The following is a 16,235-nucleotide window of genomic DNA, read 5'->3' as shown; positions in this document are numbered from 1 at the left end:
ACCTGGATTGTCTCGCCGGGACACGCCCTCGCAGACCCCAACGTGAAAGAGTGACGGCTCTTTATTTTCATCTAGGCGTAATTTGTCAAATAACCTCAATATCACTCTCATTTCAGTGATTCTTTTAAGTCCTATTATTTTTTTCACTATTATAATTATTTTCATTTTGAGCAACTTCTTCAAAAAACATAAGATACAACTTATTAGACACAAGAAAATTTTTCTGGTGATAAATGTGTGCAACGTAATATACGACTGCATTTTTAAGCCTTTGTGCTATTCTTTGTGCCAAAGATAAAGCTCTAAATCCTGCAAATCCTACGTTTAACGTCTAAATCCCAGGATTTACGGACTGATCTGGTAAAAGTCTGAAATTCAATCATATTATGCTTTATTTTTTACTTTGACCAACCTCATCCGATAAATTTGGGTGAAATCTGAGATGGTGGCTTCAAAAGGGAAAAAGATATTAACCTCGAAAAGTGAAAATGTTTCCGATTTTTTTTTTTAATAAAAATAATAAACAAGATTTTCTAACTTTTACTGAAACTAAGACAGTCGAGTATTATTATTATTTTATTTAAATATTACATATTATTTCTATTTGGCTTGAGAAAACGCATTAATTTGTTGATTTTTACACATTTATGATGCATTGGTAATTTTTTATCATTTTTTATTCGATTAAAATAAGATTTTTAAAACTTTTTCATTTAAGAAAATATTTAAAAATTATTCAATAATTATAATAATAATATTCGATAATTACCAATTTAATTGAATTAGTTTAAAAAAATCAGGAAGGATCTTGAAACTCAAATTATTCGATGTTAGAAACATGTATCGGATGTTCATTTAAATTCTCCTCAAAGTAACCGTTGAAGAGTCGATTGTGAACGCACCACTCGTCAGTCTGCAGAGTAAAAACACAAACAAGGCATAAAGTGATGTTAAATTTAAACAGCTGATCCGTGATCTTTAATCCGTGGTGCGTTCACCATCGACTCTTCAACACCAACTTTGAGGAGATATTTAAATGAACATCCGATATATAAAATATCAAACCTGCATTTTAAACAACCACAGTTCTTTTTTTTAATTGAATTAATAATAGCCTCAGTAGCTTTCAATTTATTTTACATTCTTTCATTTCTCATTGTCGGCCAAGTCGTTAGTTATTTCTTGTTAAATTTGATTCTTTTTTTCGGAAGACTTTTTAAAAATTTGAGGAATTAGTTTTAACAGATCAAATATTGACAGACAAACACAGATTTGTAAATTGTAGGAGTATGTTTTATTATTAAATAAGAATCTAAACCCATAAAAGTAAAATTGTCAAAAATCCTTAAAAATATAAGTACATATTTCAGTAAAACAGATTCTCTCCTGTAAAATATAAAATGTCATTTTTCTGAACTGAAAAAAAATCTAAATTTACAAAAGAAAGGTCGATTCCAAACTTACTAAAAAGACATTATGTATTGGGTGTTTTTTTGTTAAGTGTTAAGTGTAATTAACAACATATCGGGTATTCATTTAAATTTCACCTCATAGTAGGCGTTGAAGAGTCGATTGTGAACGCCGTATACAGGTTGCGGATCACGGATCAGTTTTTCAAATCTTACGTTTTACACGAGTGGTGCGTTCACAATTGACTCTTCAACGCCTACTACGGCGAGGTGAAATTTAAAAAAACACCCGATATTAGGGGCAGTTTGATCATAAATCTTTCACATTATACAATGACAGATTACCTTTGTCTCAACTCTAAACTCTTATGTTAATTCTAAATCAGCGAATTTTCCACGGTCATTGTGATAAGAACTTGTTCGGAATTAAATCAAATTTTCTCCATCGGACTATTTCGTTTTCTTTGTTTGAAAGTTTTGTAGAAATCTTGCTTTGTCATACGTTTGTCTTTTCTTAAACGTTTACCAAGTTAGGAATCGATTGTGAAACTCAAACTAATTCGACAAAAGCTTTCTCTTTAGATTTTTTGTCCATTTGAAGTAGATACCTCTTTGAGAAACCGTCTGCAATTAAGTATCAATGTTGCCCTTTGAGATTCGTCTGGAGTTTTTACCACGACCATTAAAACGACCGAAAATCAAAATACAGAAATGTTTCGACCCCAATTTCGTGACTAGATTTTGAAGCCAATAATCCCCAGCAATTTAGTGCAATCCGTGTAACGAATTCGTTCGCAGTGAGCGTAATAAGAAATTCCTTATCGGAATCGCAAGATAAGGACACGCTTAATTATTAACTTCCCGTTGCTTTGATAGAAGAGGTAGTTCATAATATTAATCAGGGGTGCGTGCAGTGAAGAAGCCGTGTCGTTAACCTGTCGAGCTTTCCAGAGGACTAGCGGAAGATATTTTCTACATCGCTCCAATTAAACGGGCGGTTAACACAGTCTTTAACTTTAATAAATTAGACAGACAGAAACCTCACTTATTTTCGGAACGGTCTTGATAATAGAATAATGGGGAGCTTTACTCAACCAAATGGTAGTTTTTCCGATAAAATCCGTCTTTACGACCGGCTCCAGCATTATGAAGTTTACTGAGCTCACTGTAAAACTGCCGTATTGATTCTTTATAACATAATTTTGTCAGTATCAAGAATAAATTCTCTCGAGTTCTGTCTCGAGTCTGGTCGTTTCCGTGTTAATCCCCGGAGCTAGCGCATTTTGAAAGCTCCGCAAGACATATTTCCTCCTCCTTTCTTTCTGATAATGACACGACAAATTATCGCAAAAATGAGATGGCAGTAAAATCGCCCTGACGCTCCTCACATGTGAAGACAAACGAAACGCATCGTCCGAAAATAAACAGGAGTAATTGGGCAAAGTCGGACACTTAACCCGCATCCAGAATTTAAAATGCAGAGGAAGGACGACAATAGCGCTTAAAAGCGGCGTACTTTACTACATGCAGTCAGACAGCAGTTCATCCCTTTCTCTGCAAGCTCTCACATCTCGAGCTTTTACATCCAAGACAACGCGACGAGGAAGCCGTAAAGCGCTGCCTCGTAAGGAAACATCGCCGTTAAAGTTTGTTATTTTTTTAAGAATCTTGATAAGTTTAGTGTGGGGTAGAGCAACACCTGGCCGCGATTACGGGAGGAAAATTAAAAATTAAACGACCTCATAAAAGCGTCTCGGAGACGAATTTGACTTGCTGTTAACGTCACGCGCACCCCTTCATAAGTGGATTAGTCGGAAGAAAATGTCGGCGTCATTAAGAGCGACACCGAGGAGCGGCTCTCACCACCGACGAAAATATAAAAATATCCGCCCTAACTCGCTTAAGATTCCATTAGCAACGCAATGAGTAAATTATATCAATAATATAAGAACCTATTACCGGCTTAATATAACGTCAGGGTTCGTTTAAAAACCCGGAAATTGTACCGTGCCTTTTTCTGAACACTCGGTGTTTGGATTGGACGTGCGTCGGTGATAGACACTCGAAAACAACGACAGGTGAGTCTACGAGCGGTGCCAATTCAATTTTTTTTTATTTGATTGCTCGCCGCTTCAATAAACGTCCTCACTTTGAGAATTCTCAAGTCTTGTAATATTACAAACTTAACCTGCAATTTACATCAACAAAAGAAGCGTGGAAGTCGAGTTTTCCGAATTGTGTTATTGGAATTTCTCAACTTTTAATCAAACGTCATAGTTTGTGATCGCGATGGAATTTGCATAAAAATGAAATTTGATCACGATCCGGCATTATTATTAGACAACGCTCCGGATTGGCCGAAGCCGAAACATGGCCGTTATCAGTTTTGTTTAATTCTTTTTCAAATATTTGTTCGCGTTAAACTCAATTAATTGTGTGATCGATAGATACCAATTAGAGCACTCCTTACGGTCAATGTGAACGCTTCCGACCGAGGTCGCGGAACAACTTTTCAAGAACTACAAAATGGAAATTGTTCGTTCGATTGGAAAGTTAATAATTCAGAAAAATAGAAACTGCAGAAAGAAACTTTACCATGGACGACATTGTTGGACAGCAAGTTTTTACAACGAAACAACCCTTAACGGACACCTCCTGACAACAACGCAAGAAGTGAGGTTAGATTTAAACAGCTGATCCGTGATCTGTAATCCGTGGTGCGTTCACAGTCGAGTCTTCAACGCCTACTTTGAGGAGAAATTTAAATAAACACCCAACTATGTACATATTAATTTTGCCCATGTCCCATCAACGGACACCTCCTCGCAACGGACAATTAAAGATTCCCCATTGTTGTCGGTTGTTGAGAAGTTTTACTGTACAGTTTGTAAAAAATTGGTGGATGCGCAGGGAAAATTGCATCTTTTATTTCATTCAAATATTGTGGCAAAATAAATAAATTTTTAGTAACGTAAATGTATAATGCACATATTTATAAATGTGCAATGGTGATTATGTTTAAATAAATAATAGATATTTGTAACTCATTTATTAAAACCTCCAATACATAATTTTTGGTGTGAAATAACGAATGCGCCGGGTTCATTTTTAATATACAAGGTGATTCACGAGTACCTAATAATGAGCCCGACGGAATTGAAAATGCAACCCACAATAGATTTGGAACGTAAAGCTGGATCGGGACGCGGTAAATATCCAGCTTTACCTTCCAAATGTATTGTGGGTTGCATTTTCAATTCCGTCGGGTTCATTATTGCTCGTCAATCATCTAGTATTTTAACAACTGAATAGTATTGCGTAAGATACAAACAAGATTTTAACTAGAACAACTGACCCAAAAAAGTGCCAAGACCGTAACGTACAACCGTAAAAAAAATACAAATGGAGAAATATTATTAAAAATTATTAGAAATTATTATAATACTGATAAAGGTACAATAACTACTAATCATGAAATAAAATGTTTGTTTCACTAGAAATGAGTCAAAAAAAAAGACATCGTTAAGGCAATTTAGCTTGAAAGCCCTACCTCAAACACTTACGTGCAATTAGCCACCCTCAGAGAAAAACTCTACAAAGAAACCATTAAAAACTTTATTAAATATTACTTTCATCATATCAGATAATTTTTTTTCAAGTTTGCAAAACTTATTATTTTTTTGCGCGTCTACAAACATTTTACTTCTTCGATCAAAGCTAATGTAAGAGGATTATTCAAAAATGCGTCTAGCAGTGTTAGGAATTCCAATTAGATCCCGATACTTTGTGTTGATACGGTTTTGCCATAATGCGTCTAAATCACGAACCGTCGAGTTATAAAAACTGAAATATCTTGAGAAGTTTAAGTTCGTACTTCAACTACAAGCCACAAAAATAAAATTTCCAACTTATAAGACTTCTAAAGACCTTTTACGATATTTTAAAGGCTTAGTCAAACGAAAAATCATAAATATGTGGCCCAGCTGTCCTTTCATCCTTGCAAGGATTAGAAATAATTCTGTGAGGAAACGGAACCGATGTGCTGTTTGTCTCGGGTGTAAATGCGAAGAAGGTCTAGACGCATTCTGTAGAATTCATGCATCAATACATCGGACCGTTTTGCTTTTGCTGAAGTTGCAATTTAACCAACAATAAAATTTTTATTCCCTGCAATTCCATCCAGGTTTAAAGGTTGTTATGGGCGATAACTCTGCGAGGCTGCGTCAGATTCCCGCGGGCGGAGATGTTTCCGGTTTGTTCGCACTTTCGTTTAATTTTTTTAATAAAATTACCCCCCACATACCGTAAAACCGCCTCAGGAACTCGGATTTTTTTTCTATTAGACGGACAACTTTCATCCGAGTTTTATCACTGGTCGAGGTCGTCGGACGTGAGCGAACCTTCAGGGTTGCAGTGTTGTTTTGTTAAGAGTCGCTTTCTATTAATATTGTAAGTTGTAGACGCCCATGTTGTAATCCCAAGTGCGGCGCAAAATAGCCCCCGGTCCCTTGAGAGCAATAGAATAAAGTCTGGCTGTGGATTCAAACATTTCAGAATAAATAAACAAAGACGCGGACATCTGTATCGCGACTTTATTATGAGTGCAAACAGACCGAAAGCGAGCGCCTCTTTAATTTCGGTCACGTTTTCAGGTTGTGTGTTTATTGAAAGGCGCCGTGGAAATTTCTGGATATTTGATGAAGAAATCGGGTGAAGACGACGACGGGACCCGGGCCGATCCTAATTGGAGAATCTGCGGATCGAATTTCGACGGCACAAAGACAGAGTCCAATTAAAATTTTAAGCGTTAAATGGAAACAGGTCGTCGGAATAAACAGCAAGAAAGATTTTTCATTAAAATTGAAAGACCCTTAACTGAGTCAAAACATGTTCGCATTATAATTTGTCATTCTACGGAGCAGAAAAGCATTGTCTTTTAAAAGTGTTAATTCTTTCTTTCGGGGTCGCGAACCTCCGCCTCGTTAAGTCTCGTTAATGTGAAGCTGTCAGGCTAGGAGGCAACAAATTTATTTTAGTGTAATTAAAAATTGTGTCGGGTTTCATACGCCAAAGACACGACTCCGACAAATTTAATTCTCTCACGGATTTCGGACCGGAGCGAGCCCGTCTAATGACAACGAGAGGGAAAAATGCCCGGAATGCATCAACCGGAAGTTTAAGAAGCTTGATATTTTAATTATTCTATGCCCTAATTATTAAAATATCGAACCAACTAACGAAGCAAATTTACTTTCTCTGGAAAAGGTGAAATTTCAGATTTTCGTCTCAGAAGGAAAAAATATTTCTCAAGGTGAATTAATATTCGAATTTTTCCACAGAACATCTACAGACTGATCAACAAGAAAACAAATCAAGAGTGCTACCTCATCTTTTGTTTTATCATAATCTCTGTCTTAGCTTAATCGTACACATATGCTTGCTACACAAAGTCGTTTTATTGGTTGCCTAACTACAGCTACAGGAAGCGTCCGTAAACTTTGCTGAAGTCGAAAACTTTTTTCAAGGTTAGCATCAACACCGTTGCTTTTAAACTAACATTTCTTTGAGATTTCACCGAAAAATCTGCTTACCAGTTTATTTTATACATTTTCTCCATTATCAGATAATAATGATTTATTGTAAAGTAATGTTTGAGATCACGAATTGTCTACGCCCATGCATAGAACGCTTATTTGCATAGGATTCCGCTACGACATGACCGATAATAATTTGTAACGCCTGCTCTGATTTGTTTTCTTTTTGATCACTTTGTATAACTTGCAGAATCTAATTTGTTGCCACATTTGTTGGATATTTGACAGTGGGCGGACGTACCGGTTACTTAAACCCAAAAAATAATTACCAAATAACAATATAAAAATTACATAGGCCGACATAATTTACGGTTTGATTCATCGTAGCCGTGGAAACCATCAAATATCATTATTTACTATGTAAATATTTTTTACCTGTCACGCACTGTTTTCAAATAAATGATCAATTTTAAAGGAATAATTAAAAATGCCACGGAATTGATCATCCTTCTTTCGTACCTAGTTGTTTCTAATTCTCGGAAGAAAAAAATAGAAGACACCTAGACATTCTGCAAGCAGCTGCAAAACATTCTGGCATAAATTATTTAAAACCCCATTCATAAATTCAAATTTTGCCGGCTTGTGCTATTGTAGTACGATGTAAATTATGTAAATATACCTAAAGTGGAATTGTTATTTGTAAAAATATTGTGGTTATGCAACCAACAAAACAACATATCTACAACCGAGAGGTGGTGTCAATACGACTGACCGGTGGCCTTTGTTCTGTAACAGAAAAATGAATCAAACGTGTCAGGCAAGAAAACTCTCACGTTTTCTGTTCTCCATTGGAAAAAACAATATTGAATTGTCTTTTGATGTGCTCACTGTAATATTTCATTATCCTAATGTTCAATCGTCAAAACTGTTCCTCACATAATACCAAAATAATTTAAAATCTTTTTGTAATGCTAAATCACCAATAGCTCTGATAAATCAAAATTTCTGTGCTTTTTTAAGACTGAATTTTTAATTAGTCTAAAGATTCTTTTACATAATTATTAAACTTGTTGATTTTATATACCTATATATATATTTTTAAGGATGATAACTTTAAACAATCAAGGTGCAAGGAATTTGTACAGGGTTATTTACGAGAAGGGTACTTCTGAATTTTTGTTTTGCAGCAGCAACCAACAATACCAAGTAAGTTGGATAGATTTGTCGGATTGGCAGATAACCTGTTTTTAATCAAAATTTAACTAATAAATTAACAAATGAAGTTAATGTAAAAGGTGTTCCAAGTGTCTACCATCGACTTGTAAACATCCGCAGTAGCGACAGAATTCTTTCCACACTCTTCATAAATGAGGAGCATGTCAGTCTTTTCATCGTTATTGTAAAAACAATTTTTTCGAATTGACAAAGATTTTTTGCTTTAACGTCAAAGAGACAGAACTAAGAGCCATCGTGGATTCAGTTATAATTATTTTTAAATTTTGAAATCAAGATATTGTTGCAATGTGTATGTATAATGGGTTGCGGCAAAAAGAAATTCAGAAATACCCCTCTCGTGAATAACCCTGTATTTATCCAACACTGTTTACACCAATGCATTTACCAACCCAGTACGGTAAATCGCTCGATATTCACCGAATGCATTCCTGCTTTGTAGTTCACAAAATTGCAATTCGCGCAGCAGGCAAGGTTAAATCATATAATGTAATATATTAATTTTCACCTTAGGACTCCGTTTTGGTTTTTGACAAAGAATTTAATTTTCCCTTGAAGTGATTTTTCTTTTTAATGTAAAACTGAATTTAGATCCTTAAAGCAAATCTTTCGCCTAGGTCTTTTTGTCTGAACTCACGTATCTGGCACATTTTGCATAATTGGCCGACCTGATTTTTTTTCTGAGGAGCTGGCTCTATCGGATCACGAAACGGATAAATTCCTTCTTATTCTGTAAATGTGTATTCATAATAAATTCAGATTGTGTTGGAAAAAATTCGTAATCTATTCAGTTTAATTCAAAATAAAAAAGTGTTCAAAAAGATAACGTTTTCGCGATATTCCTTTTAGAGGGAGTTTAAGACGTTCGTCGAGGACGACGACGTTTAATATGGAGATTTTTTAAAACCTTATTTAAATCTATTTTGGGTCCGTAATACATGAAGTGTATTACTCGGGAGCATTCAAGTGTGTACACTCCGATATCCGCTCGCGGAAAATCCTATGAAAACCCGCCTTGGGTCTCTCCTTTGGAAGAGAGCACCGAAAACTGTCATCTTGGTGAAAAATTATCTTTCACGCACCATTTTTAATGAGCACCTCGCATTATCCGTATTTGTTCCATGTGCTCAGCCGTTCGCCAACGGTGCTTCGTTAAGCTCATTATTACCATTGAATTTTCTTCCGTCGCTGTAAATCTAAAGAGTACACAAGTGGGAAACAACCCCAACAGCGGTTTTTTCACGAGTTGCAGTTAAATTAAAGTTCAACATAACATATTTCACTTGGGGTAAAAGCTTTGTCTGGTACGCGGCGGCGGTTAATCACGAATTATTACACTTTATTACCGGGTTAAAAACGAAAGTGGCCGTCGACGAGATTGTATTTGTTTTTTCGGGAAGGATCGGGGGCGAGTTCATCAGCGACGACAGCGGTTGGGCGGCCCTAATTTCGGAAATATTGGACGATTCGGGGGGTAGATAAGGGCAAAAAACTAAATTGAAACTTTATAATCGTTGTGGGCATGCAATACTGAAAAGCGTACGTGCTGTATCTGCTCCCCGATATATTTCGCTGTTAAACCCCTAACGTTCCTGAAATAAATTGAAAGTAAACTGCCTGCATGAGCCAAGCCGTTGTTGGCGAGAATCGTTTTTACGTCCGATTTCAGAACATTGTAATACTAAATGTGTTTATGTTGGATTTATTCAAGGGGACGTAAACAGCTGAAATCGGACGGGTTTCGGGGTTTCAGCGCCGCGAGCCCCAAAAATCGCTTAAAACGTTGCGTATCAAGTGGAAACGCCGTATTGATGATATCGCCGGATTTCAGCTCTCGCTCCGACGATTAAAATTTCAAACACACAAAGCCCAACAGCCCTCCAACGTCGTCTTATTGACGTCATTAATTACCTCTTGGCCCCGAACGAAAAACAACACAAAATCAACGAAACCTCGTGATTAATGCCTCATTTTGGATCAACCCCGCAAGAACAACTCTCGATTGCGCCACTCGACCTACTCGATCCTGAGATAGATTTTGGCCAAAACACGTCATAAAAATCCCTCCTGCCTGCGCGCACGAATCTTCCCCGAGCACGGCAGCACCCCGGGGTAATATTTTTGGCGATTTAGGGAAAAACCTCGGTTATATTTTATGCGAGCAATATTGCTCGTCCGATAGAATACATCAGGTCCCGAATTCTTAAACGGTACACTATAATAACTGCGGCAGGACAAGTGTGGCAATGTTTTATGTATTCCGGGAAAGTCCGAGAGTAGGTGGTAAGAGGCGTGGAGCATCCTCGGCATCCATGTCGGTCGTCAGACCGCCACAAACATTAGCGGGTTCCCGCTGAATACTGCATGAGGCTCTTCTGGACCGGCGACGCCGCCCCCGATAAAGCCGCCGTCTTATAAAATTATGATAATGCCAGTAACATGCCCGCTTGTCGCTGTCACGAAAACTGCCGCCATCTCGCTAAGTGAAAATTATACGATCCGGAGTCGTCGTACCGCCGTTAATAACAATCCGGGCAGATCGATACGGTATTTACACCGACTTACCGCTCAACGTAACGACTACGGCACTACGGCCGCACGTAACGCAAGAAGGGGAAACCTAGGTCTGGACGTAGCCGCTAACGTAGAGTAACACAAAATGTTCCGATACGACAACACTCCTTTGGCGAAATACGCAATCCAAAAAAAAAATCAGGTTTGATAAGAAACGGAGTGTATAAAATATACCAGGTGACTATAGAAAATTGTGACTGATTTTGATAGGTTGGCAATACTTTTGCAACATTGCTTTGGTAAAGCTAATGTCTAAATCAAGACAATGGCATGCACAAACGTCCTTTTGATATTTGTACAGATGTCCCAAAAAAAAGACGAGTCCATTGCTCCCTTATTTATCGTATTTTAAATAGGCTACAAAACGGCCTACTAAATTCACGTATAGCTCCAAAGGCTTCAAGGCTAAACTGTCAAAATATTTTTTTCATACATATTTTTTGTAGTAATTCTGATAGAGATTTTTATTCTGAAAACAACAATGTATCACAAGTATAACTTTACATAAAAAAAAAATAGCACTAACTTTTGAAACAAATGATGAACACCAAGCGAGAAGCTATCAAAATGCATTGCATTACAATGTAATTACCAAATTAAGTTAGCTGGAAAAACAAATGACAAATAATAACATATGGGATTGCACAGAAATGCGGCCAATGATTAGCGCAAAATGGAGTCTAGACGATAGTAGCGTTTTTACAAATTTTTTTTGTATTTTTGGTATGTAAGTGTATACTTGTGATACATTGTTGTTTCCAGAATAAAAATCTCTATTAGAATTACTAAAAAAATTATGTTCCCATTTAAAAAAAATTTTTTGATAGTTTAGCCTTGAAACCCTTAGGGCTACACGGGAATTTATTAAGCCTTTTTGTAGCCTATTCATAACCATTTAATTTGGTGTATAAATAATTAAAATCCTACAATAAATAAGAGACTTATAAACTCGTCTTTTTTTTTTGGGGACACTGTATGATATTTGATATTTACTGTGAATAACGTGGGCAATATCCACGTTAACTTTGCAAATGTATTGTGGGTTGCATTTTCAATTCCGTCGGGCTTATTATCACTCGTGAAATACCCTAAACAATTAAGTTTTCTTGTTTAATTTTTTCCTTGACATGCTTTACTGCACAGGGTGCGGTAAAGTAAATAATTACCTGTTCGAATGCACATATCTCACGGACGTATGAAGATGATGTTATGTGTTATGTTGGCCTTTCGAGTTGATGCGGAAAGAATTATGAATCGAAATCCTTCTGGCGCTAATTTACATTAAAATTGAAAAAAGAACCTCTGGAGTATTGCGGAGAGAAAACGTTTGTCGTGTACACCGTGTACGTTAGGAAGTGGATGGTAGTGACAGGACCGTCCTCAGCTGGATTGTTTTTCCAAGTAAAACCCGGGACATTAATCCTCCAGGGCCGTATATCCCCCATTTACCCTAATCAAAACCCACCAAAGAGACCTCAAAGAAGTCTGGACAAAAAGGTTGTGGGCGCACGGCCGCAACATATTAAGTTGGGTCGCCGTGTAGGTGTTGTGATAAGAATCCTCGGACTGTAAAGACGGACGGGACTTATCAGTTTATGAGTTACGTTAAGTCGTATGTGGCGTAATGCGGCCGTAAATCGGGTCCACTTGAAAGTTGCAACAATAGCGTCGGTGCAAGTTGGGCAGTTAAATAATTTACAACGGTGTCGGATCGTAAAAGGGTCTGATATTCATACGGGGTGTTGTTGTCGTCGTAGGTGTAAGCAAGAAGAGACGCAGTAAAACGGCAATAAAGCTGCAAGCTCGTCCGGCTGCCCTGAGCCATTACGCGCTCTTCGACCAGGCAACTCCTGCGAGGGCAGTATCGTTCTTTTAACCGGGGGTGCCATTAAGAACGCGGTTACCCTCGACACCAACTTTCTCTTTTGATTGCTTTGTTTCTTCTTGCTCTTGGTTACTACATCGTTAAGATTTGTTCTCTTGAAAGTTGGCGAGTTTTGTTGTAAGTACCGTTGTTCTGCCAGTAATAAAGGATAATTTATAAACTTCGCCTTTATGCCTCAAAGAGTGGCTGTATTTCATGATTACGATTGCCGTTGTTATTTATTCTGCCGGCGCGAATTGAAACTTAATTTATACTTCATAAACTCGAGCAGATTTAAGTGGTCTCAGAGGACGCATCCTCCCTCTCCTTTTTGACTAAATCCTAGAAACCGGCGCAATTAAAACGGCGAGCCCATTTTTGACGGCGAAGGGTTGCGCACCCTCCGATAAATCCACCCGACCGGTCGCTCTCTCGCCCAAAACACTCGCTGCCCCCGGCCGACCACTCTTTTTCTCTTCCTTCGCTTGCTTACGTTGTCATCGGAGACTTTTTCCAATCACGACCCACCTCGCGGTTACGCTCTGGGACTCCGTGCACGATTCAATTAGCGAACGCCGGTTATATTTTGAAGCGCTACCCCGAAAGCGCCGAAACCCCAAATCCCCCGAATAAATTCAGGTGGAGTTCTTTCGGGGCTAATGCGTATTTCGCATTTAGGATTTTAGTTCTTATATTACATTACACCGCCGGTTTAGGCACAGAACGCCAGTGTAAGGTGTTCCTCTTGCAGAAAATTGTAAACTGATTGCCTCCGAGCGGCGCTCTAGGCCCCCGAGATCCTCCTCGAACGAGAGGGAGACGTCTTTTTCGCTACTCAAAATCCACCACACCTGATTATTCCTCCCGAAATATATCGACGCGCAAACACTCTTGTTACCGGATTTATCCCCGCTCCGTGATTTATTTTAATCAACTGGTCCTTTCGCCACAAATCTATTTTACGATTAATTTTACAACATCATAAACCAGTTCCCGATATTATATGATTTTTAATACCCACTGATTTATGTGCAAGATCAACAATTAAAACAAATCCGCTACAGGATTTTATTCGTTGACAAATGCAACATTTAACTGCACATATTTACCCACCAATCGATAAAACAGGACTGCATCGTTGCTACCTTTAAAAAAGACAAATCATCCCGTAACGACGACGTATTAATTTTTTCGGAATTTCCATCTGAAACAAAACGTTGATTTCGCAGACATCGCCTCTTTGTCTGCACTGGGAAAAAATGGGAACTAATTACTTAACAGATCTGGATGGGAAGTCATACTGTTCCGCGGAACAATAGTCGGGTTTTTAAGGGGGAATTTCAGCACTTCCACGTCATTATTCGAGCTTTTACAATTATTAAAGGCCAATTACGAGCTCTAATCGTCGGGCTCTGTTGCACCGATACCGTCCAGTTCCGGTGACATAATTAAATTGTAAAATAAAGCTGCACTTTGTTGAGCGGAAGAATCCGGATGGAATCTTGTTTGATATTAACTTCGCTTTGTCGAAATTTAAAAATAGCATCTTCCTCCACTTCTCGCGTTTCGTTTTTAATAAAACTTCTGCTTCTGCCACATGGAGTTGTTTGCTTTAAAGTCGTCAAAGAAAAACAAGTTTTAGAAGTGAAGATTGTCACATTCGCGTGCCCGACCGGATAAAAGAAGCGATGCTGCACGCTTCCGGATGCACAAATCCGACACAACGTAACCTGTTAGGAAGGAATTCTTGTGCAGTCAAATGCACACTGCTCCAGACAAATACGCCATTAGTCTCCTAATTTATCGGAGTCTATTGCGAGGCGCAAGTGGGTGAAAGATTTTTCGTCGTTAAATTTGCGTTCGGTTTGGGAAATAAGCAGATTTGAAACGGTGAATAGCCGGGGTTCGTTTTATTTAACGATGCTTTATGCGCAGAACAAAAGGGTTGCTTCAACTTCCACGGAAGATTTAACGTAGGTATTCGCCGGTTTTATTTTTATTTTATTGACTTTTTTAACATGTAGGTAAGCGGAAATTCCACATTTCTATTCAAAGTCGACTGTAAAATATCATTTCGCTATTGAAATTGTTCAGAATGCCATCGTTTTTGATTTATGTTATGACAGTGAACGTTCCTCTTATGGCCGTCACGTTGAATTTTTATGCCGTTTAATTTTTTTTCTTTACGATGATGTATCACGCTCCGTATAAATCAATAAACAACGATAGTGGAGGACGAAGATACCATGCAACTGTATCGCTAATAGTGAAATATGTGCATCGTCGCTCGTAGATTTGTGGAGCAAGTTCCTCCTCTTTAATCTTCGACGTTTGGCGCGGCGATCGTCGATAAGCGCCACCAAAAATTTGATAAATGCACCGTCGTTGCTCGACCCAAAATAGAGTGCACGAAAAATTTGTAAGATTTCCACTTGTCCATAACTTAACGTGGATAAATGCTTCCCGAGCTTTCACCTCCCGAACGCTAAGCTTTCGCTTCCGATTCTACTTTCATTTTTGGTTCCAATTTTCCACCCAACTAGAATTTCAACTTTTGCTGTTTTCCACTTTCATTTCCTCAGATTTCGACTTCTTTTCAAACTTGCACAATTTCCGTCTTTCAGTTCAATTATTCGATTCTTTGTTTCGTACGTTTGTGGACTTTCGCCTCTGAAACTCCTCCCTTAAATTCCTTAACTTCCATATTTATGTTAATTGCCGTGCCTTTCTCGCCCCCAGACTCTTGAACAAAACTGAACCGTAAAATAGAGAAGAAATAATTTGTTGCATTTACTTCTCGTTTCTTTGGTCGACTTGCACTGGGTGGAAAATTTAAAATTAAGCAGGGACCGGCAAAGAAACCGAATAATACCATTTAAATTCAAAAAGTTTCCTTTCGAACGATGTTTATTGTGGGCGATCGTTTTTTGTCGTTCACGGCAACGACTCTCCTGACAAAAAAGTGTCCTTATTGACGGATATTATTGTAGCCGAAGAAGTTATTATTCGGATCGATACGAGCTAAACATGTAAACACTTCGTAAGTTGACAGAGTTTGGTTGTTTACGTCCAATTTTATATAACGATGCTGTCACAATTTTTCGGATAGGGGGGCTCCGAAATTCGACAATTCTTAATAAAACGCCGATAGAATTTCCAATTAGTTGGTATAGAAAGGCGGAGGGTTCGGTGATGCCCGCACCATAAACTTTTCCTGCATCATTCACAATAAAATTCCGAGTAAATAAAGATTTATGTGCGCGCCATTTAATAGAAGATCAAAATTTATTGAAACAGGATTCGGGGCATTACGTGAAACCGTTAAAAAGATATAAAATATAGCTGGTGAAACTGGAACAGCAGCGTTTCGTTCTGATTACGCTAACAATTAAACCATTGGCTGCAATTTCTCAAATGGCCTGCTGCAGTGTCACTTTGCAGTCATTCTAATGATAATAAAAAGTTCCATTTGTTCTAATGAAAACCCAAAAATCTAAAATTAAACGAAAATATTATTGATGATCTTTAAGTAAGGCTGTTAAATTACCAAATGAGGAAATACTCATCTCCAAGTATAATCGGTTCTTAACCAGCGTTCAGAAAATGGCGTAACTCAAACCA

At 37.9% G+C, this 16,235-nt stretch overlaps 1 protein-coding gene across 2 annotated transcripts in view; it reads right to left on the bottom strand.

Moving 5' to 3' along the window:
• kek3 (kekkon 3) overlaps nt 1-16,235 on the bottom strand; it is a 162,749-nt gene that overhangs the window by 129,423 nt on the left and 17,091 nt on the right. The window lies entirely within an intron of this gene.

This window comes from Tenebrio molitor, chromosome 6, assembly GCF_963966145.1.
Source record: "Tenebrio molitor chromosome 6, icTenMoli1.1, whole genome shotgun sequence".
Lineage (NCBI taxonomy): Eukaryota > Metazoa > Arthropoda > Insecta > Coleoptera > Tenebrionidae > Tenebrio > Tenebrio molitor.
This window is presented reverse-complemented; position numbering and strand designations above follow the sequence as displayed.